Genomic DNA, 15,069 nt, shown 5'->3' on the forward strand with positions numbered 1-15,069 from the left:
CTGGTAGAACAGATATATGCTGGCAACCCAACCTTCCTTCCTTCCTTCCTTCCTTCCTTCCTTCTTCTTCTTCTTCTTCTTCTTCTTCTTCTTCTTCTTCTTCTTCTTCTTCTTCTTTAACAAGGTGTTGTTATGGTAATACTGGTAGCACAGATATTGGCAACCCAACCTTCCTTCCTTCCTTCTTCTTCTTCTTCTTCTTCTTCTAACAAGGTGTTCGGTAATTTCAGAACAGATTCTTCCCAACTTTCCTTCCTTCTTCTTCTTCTTCTTTCTTCTTCTCTTCTTTTGTTGTTATGGTAATACTGGTAGCACAGATATATGCTGGCAACCCAACCTTCCTTCCTTCTTCTTCTTCTTCTTCTTCTTCTCTTCTTCTTCTTTAACAAGGTGTTGTTATGGTAATACTGGTAGCACAGATAAATGCTGGCAACGTCGTTATTTGAGCAGGTTTAAATTCCGATACAATGCTGACAGTGGAAACGTTTTGTCTCCCATCCACTAGGTGGTTTAGCTAACGGCAGCTATTCAAGTATCCCGACCAAAATGCGCCGAAATGTCAGCTCGTCAACGAGTGGGTTGAAGTTGAGGAAATGAATCGGAGCTAATCTTCAGTCAAAAGAGTTCGTTCGCGGTCGCATGAAGTATCCCAACATGTCGCTGGATCGGTTTGACAGGGAGAATCTACATGCAAGGGCTTATTTTCTATCTCACTGCCACAAAGGTAAAGGAAGACTCTTTGAGATCGAGTGAGAGCCAAACAGCAGTTAGCTAAAAAGATAACTAGCCAGTATGTGCTCTTAACTGGCACACAGTGGACATGTAACTAGCTAACGTTGCTCTACTCACATCATGCATTTTCTGCAGATCACATGAAGGGGCTGAAGGGGCTCTATTGAAAAGAAAGTTGAAATTCAGGTGATATCACGTTTTATTTTGATGGTGTGAAAGTTCAGTGAAACAAAGGATGGCTAACTGATGTTGAAGGTCTAACGTTACTGTCTTTGTTCATTTGTTCCGGTCTGACAGTCAAACTGTCTTTGTTCATTTGTTCCAGTCTGACAGTCAAACTGTCTTTGTGACAGTCAAACTGTCTTTGTTTTGTTCCAGTCTGACAGTCAAACTGTCTTTGTTCATTTGTTCCAGTCTGACAGTCAAACTTTGTTCTTTGTTCATTTGTTCCAGTCTGACAGTCAAACTGTCTTTGTTCATTTGTTCCAGTCTGACAGTCAAACTGTCTTTGTTCATTGACAGTCAAACTGTCTTTGTTCAGTCTGACAGTCAAACTGTCTTTGTTCATTTGTTCCAGTCTGACAGTCAAACTGTCTTTGTTCATTTGTTCCAGTCTGACAGTCAAACTTTCTTTGTTCATTTGTTCCAGTCTGACAGTCAAACTGTCTTTGTTCATTTGTTCCAGTCTGACAGTCAAACTGTACTGTTCATTTGTAACTAAGGAACTGTTGCTGAGCAATCCAAAATATGCCTTCTGGGAAGATCACATAGTAAGTAGTTAATTGTCAAAAATCTTAGTTATGGACCTATTGCTAGGCAACATGTGTTTTGTGTAATTTTGACGTGCTTCTGTTTGTCTAGGTTGCTTTGGAACTGGAGAGTCCCACACTAATCACTTTAATAGACGAGGCTTCAGGAGAGGTCGACACCGGTTCATCATTACAACATATATAGAGGGTCATAAGGGCTGATCGCTGTCAGTTTGCTGTATGACTGACTCTTTGATGACTGATATGTGTGTGTCCACAGAGAGAAGAACTTGTGGTGACTCTGCTTCCTGCAGGTCACTGTCCAGGCTCGGTCATGTGAGTACTGTGTACTGTGTGCGCTTGTGTATGTGTATCACCTAGCTTGTGTATGTGTGCTTGTGTTTGTGGTGTCACCTAGCTTGTGTTTGTGGTATCACCTAGCTTGTGTTTGTGGTGTCACCTAGCTTGTGTTTGTGGTGTCACCTAGCTTGGTCTGTGGTGTCACCTAGCTTGTGTTTGTGGTGTCACCTAGCTTGTGTTTGTGGTGTCACCTAGCTTGTGTTTGTGGTATCACCTAGCTTGTGTTTGTGGTGTCACCTAGCTTGTGTTTGTGGTGTCACCTAGCTTGTGTTGTGGTGTCACCTAGCTTGTGTCTGTGGTGTCACCTAGCTTGTGTTTGTGGTGTCACCTAGCTTGTGTTTGTGGTGTCACCTAGTTTGTGTTTGTGGTGTCACCTAGCTTGTGTTTGTGGTGTCACCTAGCTTGTGTTTGTGGTGTATCACCTAGCTTGTGTTTGTGGTGTCACCTAGCTTGTGTTTGTGGTGTCACCTAGCTTGTGTTTGTGGTGTCACCTAGCTTGTGTTTGTGGTGTCATAGTTTGTTGTGTGGTGTCACCTAGCTTGTGTTTGTGGTGTCACCTAGCTTGTGTTTGTGGTATCACCTAGCTTGTGTTTGTGGTGTCACCTAGCTTGTGTTTGTGGTGTCACCTAGCTTGTGTTTGTGGTGTCACCTAGCTTGTGTTTGTGGTGTCACCTAGCTTGTGTTTGTGGTGTCACCTAGCTTGTGTTTGTGGTGTCACCTAGCTTGTGTTTGTGGTGTCACCTAGCTTGTGTTTGTGGTGTCACCTAGCTTGTGTTTGTGTATCACCTAGCTTTGTTTGTGGTGTCACTAGCTTGTGTTTGTGGTGTCACCTAGCTTGTGTTTGTGGTATCACCTAGCTTGTGTTTGTGGTATCACCTAGCTTGTGTTTGTGGTGTCACCTAGCTTGTGTTTGTGGTGTCACCTAGCTTGTGTTTGTGGTGTCACTAGCTTGTGTTGTGGTGTCACCCTTAGGTATGTGGTGTCTTGTGTTTGTGGTGTCACCTAGCTTGTGTTTGTGGTGTCACCTAGCTTGTGTTTGTGGTGTCACCTAGGCTTGTGTTTGTGGTGTCACCTAGCTTGTGTTTGTGGTGTCACCCCCAGCTTGTGTTTGTGGTGTCACCTAGCTTGTGTTTGTGGTGTCACCTAGCTTGCTCACCTAGCTTGTTTGTGGTATCACCTAGCTTGTGTTTGTGGTGTCACCTAGCTTGTGTCTGTGGTGTCACCTAGCTTGTGTTTGTGGTGTCACCTAGCTTGTGTCTGTGGTGTTGTGTTTGTGGTGTCACCTAGCTTGTGTTTGTGGTGTCACCTAGCTTGTGTTTGTGGTGTCACCTAGCTTGTGTTTGTGTGTAGCTTGTGTTTGTGGTGTCACCTAGCTTGTGTTTGTGGTGTCACCTAGCTTGTGTTTGTGGTGTCACCTAGCTTGTGTTTGTGGTGTCACCTAGCTTGTGTTTGTGGTATCACCTAGCTTGTGTTTGTGGTGTCACCTAGCTTGTGTTTGTGGTGTCACCTTTGTGTTTGTGTGTCATGTGTTTGTGTCACCTAGCTTGTGTTTGTGGTGTCACCTAGCTTGTGTTTGTGGTGTCACCTAGCTTGTGTTTGTGGTGTCACCTAGCTTGTGTTTGTGGTATCACCTAGCTTGTGTTTGTGGTGTCACCTAGCTTGTGTTTGTGGTGTCACCTAGCTTGTGTTTGTGGTGTCACCTAGCTTGTGTTTGTGGTGTCACCTAGCTTGTGTATGTGGTGTCACCTAGCTTGTGTTTGTGGTGTCACCTAGCTGTCACCTGTGTCACTAGCTTGTGTTTGTGGTGTCACCTAGCTTGTGTTTGTGGTGTCACCTAGCTTGTGTTTGTGGTGTCACCTAGCTTGTGTTTGTGGTGTCACCTAGCTTGTGTTTGTGGTGTCACCTAGCTTGTGTTTGTGGTATCACCTAGCTTGTGTTTGTGGTGTCACCTAGCTTGTGTTTGTGGTGTCACTTGTGTCTGTGGTGTCAGCTTGTGTTTGTGGTGTCACCTTGTGTTTGTGGTGTCACCTAGCTTGTGTTTGTGGTGTCACCTAGCTTGTGTTTGTGGTGTCACCTAGTTTGTGTTTGTGGTTAGCTTGTGTTTGTGGTGTCACCTAGCTTGTGTTTGTGGTGTCACCCAGTTTGTGTTTGTGGTATCCTAGCTTGTGTTTGTGGTATCACCTAGCTTGTGTTTGTGGTGTCACCTAGCTTGTGTCTGTGGTGTCACCTAGCTTGTGTTTGTGGTGTCACCTAGCTTGTGTTTGTGGTGTCACCTAGTGTGTCTGTGGTGTCACCTAGCTTGTGTTTGTGGTATCACCTAGCTTGTGTTTGTGGTGTCACCTAGCTTGTGTTTGTGGTGTCACCTGGCTTGTGTTTGTGGTGTCACCTAGCTTGTGTTTGTGGTGTCACCTAGCTTGTGTCTGTGGTGTCACCTAGCTTGTGTTTGTGGTGTCACCTACCTAGCTTGTGTTTGTGGTGTCACCTAGCTTGTGTTTGTGGTGTCACCTAGCTTGTGTTTGTGGTATCACCTAGCTTGTGTTAGCTTGTGTATGTGGTGTCACCTAGCTTGTGTTTGTGTGTACAGTCACCTAGCTTGTGTTTGTGGTGTCACCTAGCTTTGGGTGTGTTTGTGGTGTCACCTAGCTTGTGTTTGTGGTGTCACCTAGCTTGTGTTTGTGGTGTCACCTAGCTTGTGTTTGTGGTATCACCTAGCTTGTGTTTATCACCTAGCTTGTGTTTGTGGTGTCACCTAGCTTGTGTTTGTGGTGTCACCTAGCTTGTGTTTGTGGTGTCAGCTTGTGTTTGTGGTGTCACCTAGCTGGCTTGTGTTTGTGGTGTCACCAATGATTGGTCTGGCTGTGTTTGTGGGTGTCACAAAGGAAACTGTTGAGTGTAGTTTGTGTTTGTGGTGTCACCTATCTCTTGTCTTGTGCCTCTGAATGGCCCACAGATAGCCATCCATGTCTCATTTATCTCAAGGCTTAAAAATCCTTTCTTTAACACGTCTCCTCCCCTTCATCTACATGTCCCCTCCCCTTTCATCTACATGTGGTGTTTGAAATGTGGTGTCACCTGGAAAGAGCTTGTGTTTTGTGTGGTATCACAAGAACTAGTGCTTGTTATTTGTATATATTAGTACCAGTCAAAAAGTTTAATTCCACTCATTCAAGGGGGTGTCACCTAGAAATAACACTTGTTAAACAAATCTAAATATATATTTAGATTTTGTGGTGTCACCTCAACCAGCTTGTGAGTGTGGCTTGCTGCAGTCATTTGTAGTCACCTAGTCATTGTCCTGTGTTTGTGGGTTCATTGCAGAATGCTTTGCAGCTTGCTGGTTTTTACATTTTCCTTTATTTGTCAGTTAAGAACATATTCTTATTTTCAATGACGGCCTTCTGGTAGTCCAACGCTCTAACCGCTAGGCTACGCTGCCGACGTATCACCTAGCTTGCACCATCACACCACCTCCTCCTCCATGTGTGTTCAGTTACCTACTTGGTGATATCACAGCCTACTGCGTTCTTGGCCCAAGCAAGGCTCTTTCTTATTATTGGTGTCATTTTAGAAATAGCGACAGTGTGATATTTTTGGGGGTGAGGGCCCTCTGAACAAGGCAGCTCTGAGCCTCGCTTGGTTACCGGTGCATGCTACACCACTGTTTCTGAACAAGGCAGTTAACCCATTTGAACAAGGCTAACCCACTGCTGAACAAAGATGTACTGACTAAATGATCTGAACAGGGGTGCCTGCTACACCACTGTTTCTATCATTTCCCTAGCTAAGATGTACTGACTAAATGATCTCAGGGTGAACAAGGCAGCCTGCTAGGCACCACTGTTTCTATCATTTCCTAGCTGTACTGACTGAAAAATGATCTGAACATGTTGAGATGTGTACCTGCTACACCACTGTTTCTATCATTTCCTAGCTGCAGCAGATGTACTGACTAAATGATCTCAGGGTGGTGCACCACTGTTGAAAGTACATTTTCTGGATTGACTGACCTTCATGTCTTTCATTTCTCTTTTGCTCATTTGAAATGTTCTTACCAAAATATTCGTTTAGGGCTAAGATGTACTGACCCTGGAATGAGTAGGTGTGTCTTATTTTACTGGCACTGAGATATATGTTCATTAATTAATTTGTACCGTATACCCCGTTATGGTACAGGAACGATATGAAGGTATGAACATCTGTATATCTCCCAACACTACTTTGTGTGTTTTTGTGTGTAGGTTCTTGGTAGAGGGGGCCCAGGGTACGGTGTTGTACACAGGAGACTTCCGACTGGCGAAGGGAGACGCCTCCCGCATAGAACTCCTCCACTCTGGGAGCAGGTACACACACACACATACTTACATACATATACATACACACACGCATATGTACATACTTACATACATATACACACACACACACACATATACATACACATATGTACATGCTTACATACGTACATACATATACACACACACACTTACATACACATACATACACACACGCATATGTACATACTTACATACATATACACACACACACACACACACATATACATACACACATGCTTATGTACATACTTACATACGTACATACATATATACACACACACACACAGTGGGGCAAAAAAGTATTTAGTCAGCCACCAATTACACACACACACACACATATGTACATGCTTACATACGTACATACATATACACACACACACAGTGGGGCAAAAAAGTATTTAGTCAGCCACCAATTGTGCAAGTTCTCCCACTTAAAAAGATGAGAGGCCTGTAATTTTCATCATAGGTACACTTCAACAGGATCAGTCGTCCTGTAAGTAATATATATCAAAAAATAAAGGGAACACTAAAACACACATCCTAGATCTGGAATGGCATTCTTATTAAATACTTTTTTTTCTTTACATAAACCAGGCAATTGTGCAAGTGGTCCCAGTTAAAAAGATGACAGTGCCTGTGTTTTTCATCATCAAGAGTGGTATCTGGACTCCAACAGGACCCTCAGCTTCTACCAGATCCCCAGCAGGGTGAGTGTGTGGGATTCTGATATCAAAAAATACAAGGGAACACTACACAGAAATAACACATCCTAGATCTGGAATGAATGAAAGCTACACAGATTAAATAGCTACACACTTTACATAAAGCTAGGCACATATAGAGTGGTCCTCAGTTCCAATGCCAGACAGCTACACAGAGAGAGTGTTGTTTCAGGGTGAAAGACATCAGAGAGTGTGTATCTGGACTCCACTTTTACGAGCGAGAGCTACACAGATCCCCAGCAGGGAGAGCTGTGAGGAGAGCTACACAGAGAGAGAGCTACACAGAGAGAGAGCTACACAGAGGGAGAGAGAGCTACACAGAGAGAGAGAGCTACACAGAGGGAGAGAGAGCTACACAGAGGGAGAGAGAGCTACACAGAGGGAGAGAGAGCTACACAGAGGGAGAGAGAGCTACACAGAGGGAGAGAGAGCTACACAGAGGGAGAGAGAGCTACACAGAGGGAGAGAGAGCTACACAGAGAGAGAGAGAGCTACACAGAGAGAGAGCTACTACACAGAGAGAGAGCTACACAGAGAGAGAGAGCTACACAGAGAGAGAGAGCTACACAGAGAGAGAGAGAGAGCTACACAGAGAGAGAGAGAGCTACACAGAGAGAGAGAGCTACACAGAGAGAGAGAGCTACACAGAGAGAGAGCACACACAGAGAGAGAGAGCTACACAGGGAGAGATCTATAGAGCGAGAGAGCTTCAGGGGGAGAGAGCTGCAGAGTGTGTGTGTGTGTGTGTGTGTGTGTGTGTGTGTGTGTGTGTGTGTGTGTGTGTGTGTGTGTGTGTGTGTGTGAGGAGACGTGTCTACATGCTATCCGGGGGGCTGGTACAGGACTGTGTGTGTGTGTGTGTGTGTGTGTGTGTGTGTGTGTGTGTGTGTGTGTGTGTGTGTGTGTGTAGGAGACGTGTCTACATGCTATCCGGGGGCTGGTACAGGACTGTGTGTGTGTGTGTGTGTGTAGGAGACGTGTCTATATGCTATCCGGGGGCTGGTACAGGACTGGGTCAGTAGGAGTGTGTACCATACAGTGTGGCTGAATTGTAAAGCTGCATATGGATATGAATACCTCTTCACTAACCTGGGGGACGAGTTTCACACACAGGTAGGTGACCAACACTTAAAACCTCTTAAGGATCCGCCCCCTTTTTCAATTTCCACCTAAAATGACATACCCAAATCTAACTGCCTGTAGCTCCGGAAGCAAGGATATGCATATTCTTGGTACCATTTGAAAGGAAACACTTTGAAGTTTGTGGAAATGTGACATGAATGTAGGAGAATAACAATACAAAGAAATAGCTTTTTTTTGTACCATTTATCTTTAAAATGCAAGAGAAAGGCCATAATGTATTATTCCAGCCTAGGTGACATTTAGATTTTGGCCACTAGATGGCAGCAGTATGTGCACAGTTTTAGACTGATCCAATGAACCATTGCATTTCTTTAAAAATGTATCAAGACTGCCCAAATGTGCCTAATTTGTTTATTAATAACTAAGTTCTCAAACAATAGCATGATATTCTTTCACTGTAATAGCTACTGTACATTGGACAGTACAGTTAGATTAACAAGAATTTAAGCTTTCTGACAATATCAGATATGACTGTTCTTGTTACTTACAACCTCATACTAATCACATTGGCCTACGTTAGCTCAACTGTCCCATGGATGGGACACCGATACCAAATAAGATTTATTTTAAACACACACTTTGTTAAGCATGACAAATAATGACACGTGGTGTGTTGTAGATTCATGTGAAAAGCCTGGACATGTTTAAGAAGATGCCAGAGATTCTGAGTCATGTGACCACGGATCGAGCCACTCAGATCCATGCCTGCCGTCACCCCAAGGTAACGCTGCTACACGCCCCCTTTCTCTTAGAAACCCCTAACCAATAGAAACATGTGTAGGATGAGGAGCCTAAACAATAGAAACATGTGTAGGATGATGAGCCCTAACCAATAGAAACATGTGTAGGATGAGGAGCCTAACCAATAGAAACATGTCGTTCGTCCTAACCAATTGTGTAGGATGAGGAGTCCTAACCAATAGAAACATGTCATTGTGTAGGATGAGGAGTCCTAACCAATAGAAACATGTGTAGGATGAGGAGTCCTAACCAATAGAAACATGTCGTTGTGTAGGATGAGAAGTCCTAACCAATAGAAACATGTCTTTGTGTAGGAGGAGGAGTCCTAACCAATAGAAACATGTCTTTGTGTAGGATGAGGAGTCCTAACCAATAGAAACATGTCTTTGTGTAGGATGAGGAGTCCTAACCAATAGAAACATGTCGTTGTGTAGGAGGATGAGTTGTGTAGGAGGAGAGTCCTAACCAATAGAAACATGTCGTTGTGTAGGATGAGGTCTAACCAATAGAAACAGTCCTAACCAATAGAAACATGTCGTTGTGTAGGATGAGGAGTCCTAACCAATAGAAACATGTCGTTGTGTAGGAGGAGGAGTCCTAACCAATAGAAACGTCGTTGTGTAGGATGAGGAGTCCTAACCAATAGAAACATGTTAGTTGTGTGGGAGGAGGAGTCCTAACCAATAGAAACATGTCGTTGTGTAGTCCTAACCAATAGAAACATGTCGTTGTGTAGGAGGAGTCCTAACCAATAGAAACATGTCGTTGTCCTAACCAATAGAACATGTGTAGGATGAGGAGTCCTAACCAATAGAAACATGTCGTTGTGTAGGATGAGGAGTCCTAACCAATAGAAACATGTCGTTGTGTAGGTGTAGGAGGAGGAGTCCTAACCAATAGAAACATGTCGTTGTGTAGGAGGAGGAGTCCTAACCAATAGAAACATGTCGTTGTGTAGGATGAGGAGTCCTAACCAATAGAAACATGTCGTTGTGTAGGATGAGTCCTAACCAATAGAAACATGTCGTTGTGTAGGAGGAGGAGTCCTAACCAATAGAAACATGTCGTTGTGTAGGAGGAGGAGTCCTAACCAATAGAAACATGTCGTTGTGTAGTCCTAACCAATAGAGGAGGAGTCCTAACCAATAGAAACATGTCGTTGTGTAGGAGGAGGAGTCCTGTGTCGGGATGAGGAGAGTCCTAACCAATAGAAACATGTCGTTGTGTAGGAGGAGGAGTTAGAAACATGTGTAGGATGAGGAGTCCTAACCAATAGAAACATGTCGTTGTGTAGGATGAGGAGTCCTAACCAATAGAAACATGTCGTTGTGTAGGAGGAGGAGTTTGTTCCTGCCAGCAGGCTGCCGTGTGGCTCCTCGGCATCAGATGGAACTCCTCTAAACATCATCAGTATCAAACCCTCCACTATGTGGTTTGGAGAGAGAACCCAGAGGACTAAGGTTATCATCAGGTACACACTCAGAGAAACACACACTCACACTCAGAGAAACACACACACACACACACACACAGAAAAACACATACACATTATCTTACACAGATGTGTAATGTTTTCAGGACAGGTGCCAGTTCCTACAGAGCCTGCTTTTCCTTCCACTCATCCTACTCTGAGGTGAGATACCTGCCCTCCTATCTGTCTGTCTGCCTCGGTCTGTGCCTGTCTGCCTCTGTGTGATACTCTTCTGTTCTTCCTGTTTCCAGATAAAAGACTTCCTGTCTTATCTCCAGCCAATCAACATCTACCCCAGTGTCATTCCTATTGGCCGAACTCACGCTGATGTCACGGAGCTGTGAGCCAGTCATCCTCTATACACTGAATGTCTTCTCTACACCCCAACCCCTAATACCCCAGTCCCCAACATTCCCCAACCCCATTATGCCCCAACCCCCTAATAACCATACCCCAACCCCCTAATACCCATACCCCAACCCCTAATACTCCCAACCCCTAATACTCCCAACCCCTAATAACCATACCCCAACCCCTAATACCCATACCCCAACCCCTAATACCCATACCCCAACCCCTAATACCCATACCCCAACCCCTAATACCCATACCCCAACCCCTAATAACCATACCCCAACCCCCTAATACCCATACCCCAACCCCTAATACCCATACCCCAACCCCTAATACCCATACCCCAACCCCTTACACTACGAAACAAAGTTAAATGATATAAAGAATGATAGTAAAAAGCTTTGGGGAACCTTAAATCACATTTTTGGGATAAAAAGCCAACTCTGCTCCATCATTCATTGAAACAGATGGCTCATTCATCGCAACCTACTTTAATGACTTTTCATTGGCAAGATTAGCAAACTTAGGGATGACATGACAGCAACAAACACTGACACTAACTTAGGGATGACATGCCAGCAACAAACACTGACACTAACTTAGGGATGACATGCCAGCAACAAACACTGACACTAACTTAGGGATGACATGCCAGCAACAAACACTGACACTAACTTAGGGATGACATGCCAGCAACAAACACTGACACTAACTTAGGGATGACATGCCAGCAACAAACACTGACACTAACTTAGGGATGACATGCCAGCAACTAACACTGACACTAACTTAGGGATGACATGCCAGCAACAAACACTGACACTACACATCAAAGTATATCTGACCATATAATGAAAGACACGAATTGTACTTTTGAATTCCGTAAAGTCAGTGTCTAGGAGGTGATTGTCGTTGTCTGTCAACAACGACAAGCCACCAGGGTCTGACAATCTCGATGGAAAGTTACTGAGGATGATAACAGACGATATTGCCACTCCTATTTGCCACATCTTCAATCCAAGCCTACTAGAGAGTGTGTGGCCTTCAGGCCTGGAGGGAAGCTAAAGTCATTCTGCCACCTAAGAATAGTAAAGCCCCCTTTACTGGCTCAAATAGCCAACCAATCAGCCTGTTACCACCAACCCTTAGTAAACTTCTGGAACAAATGGTGTTTGACCAGATACAATGCTGTTTCACCCTAAACAAATTGACAACAGACTTTCAGCACGCTTATAGAGAAGGACATTCAACAAGCACAGCACTTACACAAATGACTGATGATTGGCTGAGAGAAATTGATGATAAAATGATTGTGGGGGATGTCTTGTTAGACTTCAGTGCAGATTTGGACATGATTGATCATAGTCTGCTGCTGGAAAGACATGTGTGTTATGGTTTTACACCCCCTGCTATAATGTGGATGAAGAGTTACCTGTCTAACAGAACAGAGGGTGTTATGGCTTTACACCCCCTGCTATAATGTGGATGAAGAGTTACCTGTCTAACAGAACACAGAGGGTGCTATAATGTGGATGTTACCTATCTAACAGAACACAGAGGGTTTACACCCCCTGCTATAATGTGGATGAAGAGTTACCTGTCTAACAGAACACAGAGGGTGTTATGGCTTTACACCCCCTGCTATAATGTGGATGAAGAGTTACCTGTCTAACAGAACACAGAGGGTGTTATGGCTTTACACCCCCTGCTATAATGTGGATGAAGAGTTACCTGTCTAACAGAACACAGAGGGTGTTATGGCTTTATACCCCCTGCTATAATGTGGATGAAGAGTTACCTGTCTAACAGAACACAGAGGGTGTTATGGCTTTACACCCCCTGCTATAATGTGGATGAAGAGTTACCTGTCTAACAGAACAGAGAGGGTGTTATGGCTTTACACCCCCTGCTATAATGTGAAGAGTTACCTGTCTAACAGAACAGAGGGTGTTATGGCTTTACACCCCCTGCTATAATGTGGATGAAGAGTTACCTGTCTAACAGAACACAGAGGGTGTTATGGCTTTACACCCCCTGCTATAATGTGTATGAAGAGTTACCTGTCTAACAGAACACAGAGGGTGTTATGGCTTTACACCCCCTGCTATAATGTGGATGAAGAGTTACCTGTCTAACAGAACACAGAGGGTGTTATGGCTTTACACCCCCTGCTATAATGTGGATGAAGAGTTACCTGTCTAACAGAACAGAGGGTGTTCTTTAATGGAAGCCTCTCCAACATAATCCAGGTAGAATCAGGCATTCTCCAGGGCAGCTGTTTAGGACCCTTGCTGTTTTCAATTTTATTCTAGAATTGATTAAATGTTTGTTTTTTCTCCTCATACCCCCATAATAACAAAGCAAGACATTTTTGCAAATGTATCAAATATTTAAAAAAATATCACATTTATATAAGTATTCAGACCCTTTACTCAGTACTTTGAAGCACCTTTGGCAGAGTTTATAGCCTCAAGTCTTCTTGGGTATGATGCTACAAGTTTGGCACACCTGTATTTGTGGAGTTTCTCCCATTCTTCTCTGCAGATCCTCAAGCCCTGTCGGGTTGGATGGGGAACGTCCCTGCGGAGCTATTTTCAGGTCTTTCCAGAGCTGTTCGATCAGGTTCAAGTCCGGGCTCTGGCTGGGCCACTCAAGGACATTCAGAGACTTGTCCCAAAGCCACTCCTGCGTTGGCTTGGCTGTGTGCTTAGGGCCGTTGTCTTGTTGGAAGGTGAACCTTCGCCCCAGTCTGATGTCCTAAGGATCTCTCTGTACTTTGCTCCGTTCATCTCTCCCTAGATCCTGACTAGTCTCTCAGTCCCTGCCGCTGAAAAACATCACCATAGCATGATGCTGCCACCACCATGCTTCACCGTAGGGATGGTATTGTCCAGGTGATGAGCGGCGCCTGGTTTCTCCAGACGTGACACTTGGCATTCAGGCCAAAGAGTTCAATCTTGTTTCTCATGGTCTGAGAATCCTTTAGCTGCCTTTTGGCTAACTTCCAAGCGTGCTGTCGTGCCTTTAACAGAGGAGTGGCTTCCGTCTGGCCACTCTACCATAAAGCCCTGATTGGTGGAGTGCTGCAGAGATTGTTGTCCTTCTGGAAGGTTAACCCATCTCCACAGAGGAACTCTGGAGGTCTGCCAGAGTAACCATCAGGTTCTTGGCCAGCTCTAGGAAGTGTCTTGGTGGTTCCAAACTTCTTCCATTTAAGAATGATGGAGGCCACTGTGTTCTTGGGGACCTTCAATACTGCAGATATCTTTTGGTACCTTTCCCCAGATCTGTGCCTCGACACAATCCTGTCTCGAAGCTCTACGGAGGATTCTTTCAACCTCATGGCTTGGGTTTTGCTCTCCCGGTCAAGAGCAAGCCTTTCCAAATCATTTACAGGTGGACTCCCAAGTTGTAGAAACATTGATGATGATGAATGGAAACAAGGATGCACCTGAGCTCAATTGAGTCTCAGAGCAAAGGGTCTGAATACTAATCAGGTCTGACCCTGATGTGAATCAGCTTTCTGTGTAGATGGATTGAATAATTGTTTTCCTCCATTGTAGAATTAGACTGTAACCTAACAATATGTGGAACAAGGGGTCTGAATACTTTCCAAATGCACTGCATTGGTTACCGTATGTGTGTGAATGTGTAACCGTATGTCTCCAGGTTGAAGTCTATGTGTAGGGACGTGTCCTCTTCCACTGTGATCTACAGACCTCTGGGAACACTGAAACGCACCAGACCAGAGCAGCACACCCACGGTGAGACTCTCTCTCCTGACCACAGCCAGCTATCCCTTCCAACCATCCTTTCTACATTATTTCACTGCTTTGTGATTGGCTCTGTTGTTTATACCAGATGTGGACTGTGCCGATTGGCTGTTTGAGGCGGACCTGGCCCCTGTCAGGAAGAGGGTGATGATGCAGGAGGCCGCACCCACAACGCTCCCTAACCCCCCGACGAACCTCTACCCCTAACACACATGCCTCTCATCACAGGAGACTACATGGACTGTACCGAATCTAATGATGATGATGAGGAGGAGAGAGACCTGGAGGAAGAAGAGAGAGGTGGGGAGAGAGACGAGGGGTCTGTGTCTAATTCTGGCACCCCTCCTCGCTGGGAGGAGTTTTCACCACGGAGATACTGACGGACAGCCAAACCAGCCAATCACACTCCTGCTCGAACACAAGCCCCTCTCACTCCACACCAAACCAGCCAATCACAGGCTCCCAGACCCCAGAGCTGTTTGTTGATGACTACGCCAAACTCCCCTCGCCGCCAAGTCCCTCTCGGCTGGGCGAGGCCTGAGTCAGGCTGAAAGCCTGCTCATCCAATCAGAAGACCGGTGTCAGGGAGATGCATTGACCAATCTGGATGCTGAGGGGGAGGAGAGTGGCAGCCACACTCACCAATCAGAGCCAACGGAGTCTCAGGTGTCATCGGACTTTGACATCCCGTCT

The 15,069-nt window shown here is 44.9% G+C and overlaps 2 long non-coding RNA genes and 1 pseudogene across 4 annotated transcripts; 1 reads left to right on the forward strand and 2 right to left on the reverse strand.

Annotated features, from left to right (window-relative positions):
* The first annotated feature begins 556 nt into the window (after positions 1 to 556).
* On the forward strand, positions 557 to 14,756 carry LOC118382116 (protein artemis-like; annotated as a pseudogene).
* On the reverse strand, positions 2,381 to 4,114 carry LOC127922866 (uncharacterized). The gene is made up of 4 exons (XR_008112673.1): positions 4,023 to 4,114; positions 3,404 to 3,541; positions 2,672 to 2,717; positions 2,381 to 2,582 (listed from the first exon to the last, which is right to left on the reverse strand). It is a non-coding gene; the product is annotated as an uncharacterized LOC127922866 (long non-coding RNA).
* On the reverse strand, positions 11,737 to 12,977 carry LOC127922863 (uncharacterized). 3 transcript variants are annotated; one of them, XR_008112670.1, is made up of 3 exons: positions 12,731 to 12,977; positions 12,201 to 12,596; positions 11,737 to 12,100 (listed from the first exon to the last, which is right to left on the reverse strand). It is a non-coding gene; the product is annotated as an uncharacterized LOC127922863 (long non-coding RNA). The 3 variants fall into 3 exon arrangements; XR_008112669.1 differs by having other exon boundaries at positions 12,201 to 12,468; positions 12,664 to 12,977; XR_008112668.1 differs by having other exon boundaries at positions 12,664 to 12,977.
* Positions 14,757 to 15,069: the final 313 nt, after the last annotated feature.

Source organism: Oncorhynchus keta, unplaced genomic scaffold (genome assembly GCF_023373465.1).
Source record: "Oncorhynchus keta strain PuntledgeMale-10-30-2019 unplaced genomic scaffold, Oket_V2 Un_contig_2742_pilon_pilon, whole genome shotgun sequence".
NCBI classification, from domain to species: Eukaryota; Metazoa; Chordata; class Actinopteri; order Salmoniformes; family Salmonidae; genus Oncorhynchus; species Oncorhynchus keta.